This window comes from Cololabis saira, chromosome 9 (assembly GCF_033807715.1).
Source record: "Cololabis saira isolate AMF1-May2022 chromosome 9, fColSai1.1, whole genome shotgun sequence".
Classification (NCBI taxonomy): Eukaryota; Metazoa; Chordata; class Actinopteri; order Beloniformes; family Belonidae; genus Cololabis; species Cololabis saira.
In genome coordinates this window covers 11,837,143-11,843,934 of record NC_084595.1, presented here as the reverse complement: position 1 = coordinate 11,843,934, position 6,792 = coordinate 11,837,143, and positions in this window count along the sequence as shown.

Sequence of the window (6,792 nt, the reverse complement as noted above, 5' to 3'; positions counted from 1 at the left end):
ACTTCCGCGCATGCGCGCAGCCGGCCACGCTTTGTTTTGACTACATCCTTAAAGGGACAGTACACACAACCTCATTAGTGCCTGTAAGCCGACAATAATACCTTTAATACCATCTGCAGGGCAAGGCAAGGCAAAAGTATTTATAAAGCACATTTCACATGGACTCAAGAGTTCACAGAGTTCACAGAGTTTATTATTACAAATAATTAAAAAAAACACAAATACAGATAACAATCAATCAATTGGTTTGTAAAATGGGACTCCCCAGAAGCTACTGTAGCTTATGAATAAGGGCCCAGTCACACAGCAAAACAACTATAAATTACACATATAATACATACATATAATAACCTTATAACCTAAAAAAAAAAGAAACAACACACAATAAAACCCTGAGACCTCCTCAGATTTCCTAGATACAAAGATATTCTTGTAAAAATAATACATCAGGTATTGGTACATAAACATAATTTAATAAGAAGAGACATCATTTAATAACATTTTTTGTTTTAGCCTCTTTTTGAAAATTGAGAGAGATCCAGACTCTTTTATAGCACTATCAATCTCATTCCAAATTTTTGGACCTTTGCAGGTTACACTGAAACTTGTACATTTCAGTTTCCTTTTCTTTCCCTTTAAAAGTTGTTTTCCCCTTGTGGTGTGTTCATCAGTGGGAGCACAAATGGGGATGAGATGACAGAGTCTGTCATTGAGTCTAAACACTACATTATACATTACACAGGCATTGTGGAAAATGTTACACTCAGTAAGTTTCAGAGGCTTATATCCATAAAAAAGAAGATCAGAGGGAGCATTAAATTTGCTCCATGATATAACTCGGATCACTTTCTTTTGTAAGATCTTTAATTTGTCAACATAACTTGGATATGTATTACACCATAAAACATTACAATAATTTAAATGAGGTCCAAATGGAGACCGGTACAGAGTTAGGAGAGCTTCAAGAGGAAGAAAATGTCTCAGCCTATAAAATAAGCCAACATATTTAGATAATAACAATCAAAAACAGGAGTGATGTGTTCATAACTCTTGGTTTTGGTTAGAATTCTGGCTGCAGCATTTATGTAACACTTGCTTTGTTAGTTCTGCAAAAAGTGCATTTGAAATAATCTAATCTACTGGAGATAAGAGCATAAACCAACTTTTCAGAGTCTGATTGTGACATTTAAATTCAGTATTTTCGATTTTTCATAAATGTACATAAACATCGTCTAAACTAGTTCAAACATTTAAAACATCTTGCATGTTGATAATTGATCAGATCAATTAAGAATCAGAATCAGAATCGGAAAGAAGTTTATTTGTTGCAATACAAAAGAGCAAATAATATTAAAGAAACAAATGTACAACAAGTTGGTTCTAAAGTGCTGGAGTAATGAGTCTGTAGGAAATAAAATGTACATGAGGTGACCTGGGATGTGTGTTAATGTGATGCATAAGGTCAGGAGTGAAGTCTTTACGTTAATGTAACGTGGGGTGGGGGGGCAGTCTGTTGTAGACGGGGGAGACGGGGGTCCGGGGCCTTTTGATGAGGCCAGCTGCAAGATACAGAATACTTTATTAATCACCAAAGAGAAAATAATAGTCATTATAAATAAATTTCATTTGGTAGCAAAATTGTGTTTTGGCAGCAAAGGAAATAAAAACAAATAGAAAAACCTAAAATTAAACCATAAAATTGTTAAAAGTAAAAAAAAAAAAAAAAAAAAATGTTTTTTTTTTCCTGTGAAATGTCAAATATCAAAGGAATTCAAAGAAATCAAGTCAGAACGTGTGTGTTATTAAAATAGATTAAAATGGAAGGAAAACATGTATAGATATAGCCAGGGCTCCTTAGAGTATTTGTAATGCATTACCTCTGTACTCAGTACAGCTAATCTCAGCTATTGCCTCAGGTTGCATCATTGTCCACACTTGTTGCTTGTTGGATATATTTGGCATGCTGACGACTTTACTGATGTAGCCACAAATAGGTTTACACATTTGCAGAGCTGGCCATGTGTTCAGCCCTTTCTGTAGTTAGGAGAAGTGTTTCTTCTTTAACCTCCTAATACCTGGCAAGGTTGCATGCTGCCTTAGTTCGTTGTACAACAGTTTCAGGTTCATATTAACAACTTTGTCATGCATTGTCTCAGGTTTTAGTTGGTGTCCTGGGTGCACATAGTAAAGCCAAAACATGAGCCAAACAGTCATCAGTGTACTTTTTGTATGATTATGTCACTCTAGGTACACTCCTGTCCCTGACATCTGGACTGACAGATAAATATGGGGTCACAAATCCTTAAATGCATTCATGAACATTGTCATGCACCAACATGTATCCTCAGCGTATTCCTTAACTGATGTTCATTAATGCCAAGAAAATATTGGTTGTTCCCCACTTTAAACCACACCTCTTATAAGGATTCTCAAATTGATAAAGATATTCATTTAAAAAAAAAATTTAAATTTAAAAATCTAAATTCGGTAAAAAAGTATATACTGTGTATATATTTATTTATGTTTATTTATTTCGATCATGTGCTTAATATGGTACACTCATTCATAGCATATCGAATGTTGCAGGGGAGTGAATTATTCTTTGCTTTGTATATTATCTGTGCCGTTTTAAATTCAACTAAGTCAGTCAATTTTAGTGCGTTTAATTTCCAGAACAAAACATTAGTGTGATGATAAAATCCTACATTATTTACGATTCTTATTGCTTTTTTTGCATTAGATAAATGGGTTGAAGATTGGTTTTAAAAGTATTTCCCCAAATCTCCACACAGTACGTCAGATACGGTGAAATTAATGAATTATAAAGTATGTATAATGTTTTTAGGTTTAATATGTGTTTAGTTTTTCCTAGAATGCCGATACTTTTAGCCAACTTTGATCTAATATATTTCATGTGGGGCTTCCAGTTAAGATTGTGGTCGATTATTACTCCTAAAAAAGAAACATCATAGACTCTTTCAAGCTTTACATTATCAATACTTACTTCAACCAGTATATCTGAGGGTATCAACTTCTTGCCAAACAAAATAAATTTGGTTTGACTTATATTTAATGATAGTTATTTAATGATATATTTTTTCCAAGGTAGTCTCACATCTTTCTCAAAAATTCTGGCTTAACTTCCTATAAGTACAGTATTAAGTTACTGAAAACCCAATTAAATGAAAAGATATTCATGTAATTTGAAGATTTGTTTTCCCTCTCATCAGACTACTCTGAACCACTGATCCAACTGTTTGCAAAGGTGAGGTGAACTTTAGTTTACAAACCTGATTAATTAATTATGTCATTTGACTCAACGCATGTCACAGACATGACACACAGAGCAACTGCCTGACTGGTGACTATAAACACTAAGGAACACAGATACTCTTCTCTGAAATCTGATTTGTTAGTTTCATAACATATAATGAATACAAGTATTCCAGTCGGATAAAAGCCTTTTTCTAGGGGATTCTTCCTGGCATGGTTGAACCGAGTAAAATTTTGCAAAACATGGTAACATAAAGTACCCCTACTGCACAACGGTAGGAGATTATCACAGAAGCTTCTTCACTGAGAAGCCTTTAAGCCTCTGTTGGGACTTATTAGATAGATAAGGTACGTTTTATTTTGTCTGACCTGTTGGATGAATGAAATGGCTTGTACCTGCAGAGTTCTGTTCACTTGCTCCCACATTAACATCCCTCTCAGACATCCCTCTCCAGTAAGGAAAGAGTTTTGCTCTGTATCATCTTCTGCCGTGCCAATTTCCTCCCTGGCCAAGTAGGCTATTGTAAAAGCTGCTAATTATCTCTGATGCTGTGAGTTTCTCCTGAGTTGTCTTGGATTAGCAGAATTAAAACCTTCTTGTTTATCAATCCAGCATCTGCTTGGAGGAACTTCAGATCAAACCTCTGCAGAGCGGCTTAAACTGAGCTGTTGTTGTTTTCTCAGTTGCACTCCTCGCTTCAGTTCCCTACACAATTTATCTATTGGATTATGGTCAGGCAGTGGATTTGACCAAACAAAAAAACATTAACTTTTATTCTTCCCGGGCCATTCTGTGGGAGAGTGATATCCAGGCTTTGCGTGCTTCACTTGCTCCAAGACCAAATTTCCCTTGTATTTTTGTTGTTGAAAGGACAGTCGCCACTTACTCTCAGAATGTGCTTGTATAATCCTATGGATAGTTCATGCATAGGCTGAAATTCTATCTTTGCCAAATTGCAGCAAAATAGCTCCCACCCATAATACTACAACCCCAAAGAAGAAAAGGCTGAGACAACAGAAAAAATGTGAATTCAAAGAAATACAAACAGGCGTTGCACCTGCTCATAAAAACGTGTTCATTTTGGGCTCTGCTGTGGTTAACAACAGGTGCAGGAAAAATCCTATTTAATAGGGTTAAAAAAAACAAGGCTCAGGGTGGTGACAGAAATGAGAAACCAACACAGTACGGAGCACATGCAGCATAAAGAGAAAACACAGCACACTTTATCGCAGAAGTAGGCACATCTTAACATCAAGGATGGATGAGAACTGTCAAGTTGTGTGTCAGACCCTGCTGTGGATTAACTTTGAGCGGTGTTTACATCAGACTGTCTGAGCTGAGGCAGTTCTTCAAACAGGAACAGCCAAATATTTTCCAGGGCTGATCCAGAGCCCCCGAAAGCGCTTTCTTGAAGTCATCGGTGCTTCAGCCAGTTGTTAACGTCAGGGGATCACTTACGAATGTTTAATGACTGTGTTCAACACAGACACAAGATGTTAAAATAGCCCGTTTATCATCAAATAAAACACATTATGTCTATCTTTTATTGTGACTCAGGTGATGACATCACATTTTATTGAAAATAGAATCAGAAAACTTACCAAATACAAGGGGTTCTCATAGTGTGTAAAAACTCCTTGGACACAAATGTATTTCAAGGAATGTATGTTGCAGTTTCCAGTGATATCCAAGTGAGCATCTTTGCTGTAAAGAAATCAATAAGCTGCCCAAGCTGGTAAATGATCAGTGACTGAGTAACGCGACGCATGTAAGATGTCACAAACTGTTCACACATGTTGTATAATGTCCAGAAAATAAGGAATGGAAGGTTGTCCAGATAATGTTCTACTTTAATTGCTCTGTGTATCTTGGATTTGTTTAATTCTTAATAGTAGCAGCATAAATAAGTGAGGTTTTTTTTAATGTATCATAGCTTTATCTTTTCTTTGGGACCAATCTTTGTTTGTGTCAGAACCCAGGTCCCTGGAAAGGTAGTGTCACGTTCTTTTGAAGGTATTCGCTTAAATAAACACACAGCTACAGTAGATATGTCTTGAATTGTATCTTACCCTTTTCTCCTTCCCAAACAGAATCTGAGAATCATTTGTTCTTTAGTGTCTGTTTCAGAACAAAATAAGAAAACTGTGATAAGTCTAGATAATTCTTGCTTTTTTGTTTTAAAAGAAGATGAAAAAAACAGTAGGCCTACAAGGTAAAAATCACAAAAGTTGTGTATCAATCAATCTGTCCGTTTTCTCTAGTTCATGATAAACTTTGAAGAATTGAGATTTTTTTTTACAAAATTTCTGTTCTAAAAACACATGAGAAAAATAAGATTGACAAACAATAATGATAAATAAATGTTTGTTTGAGTGTGAGTGGCGGTTGGTTGCTGTTTCTGCCCACCTTGGAGCCATGCAGCTCTCTCTTCATGACAGCTGTGGTGGTAGGACGTGATAGCGGCCATGAGGGGATGTTCTGTGGCTGAGACCTAACTGCATCCTCCAGGGGATGTGCTCCACAAAGGCATGTTCTTCAAAGACCACCGAGGCCAAAGCAAGCTCTGACCAAAATGAGGTGTCTAAGCTTTGAAGAACTTCCTGTTGCCGTCACTGTGTGAGAACTAAACTCATAACGGGGATGAAAACAAAAAATGAATAAAACATGAGCGCTCACCAGGATAGATCCTCAGAAGTGACTCCACACAGTTTCCCCACAACTTTGTTTATCTAGACGATGGCAGGATCAGCTTTGTTGCATCTAAAATCCATGGTCAGAAACCAGATACTGAATCTTAAGTACGCCATTGAACTTAGAAAAGCCACAATCCTCACATGGGAATAGTAAAACTTTTATTTTGAAAGGGTTCTCACTCAGTAACATTCAAAACTGAACAGCTAAACAAGATGCATGAGGGCTGTACATTATACTTGAAAGACGACGCATTGGATTTAACTTCTGATATCAAGCCATAACAATGAACATTTATAAGACAAGACCACATAGTTGACCTTTGAGTGAATTAGATACAAAGTTCATATAATAAAGTTCACATAATACTTGAGATAAAGAAAACTGAAATGATCAGAATGATGTGACCTGATATAATAAAAAAACTGTGAAATGGGTTTGCTTGCATTCTTATAATTCAAAGGAAAATACCAAACTTCATCCATCCATCCATCCATCCATCCATCCATCCATCCATCCATCCATCCATCCATCCATCCATCCATCCATCCATAAAAAAAATAAAAAAATTTAATCCATCTTCCTCCACTTATCCGAGGTCTGGTGGCGGGGGCAGCAGCCTAACCAGGGTAGCCTAGACTTCCTTCTCGCGGACACTGCGGCCAGCTCATCATTTCCTTTGGGTGATAACTACAGATGGAAAAAGGAAAGTGGGATTTTTATCTGCAGGAAGATGATAATTGCATTGGGAGACTGGACGAGGGTTTCATCTGCAGGTAGATGTTACTCGGTGCAGGGGGAGCTGGAGAGAGCATTTTTATCTGCAG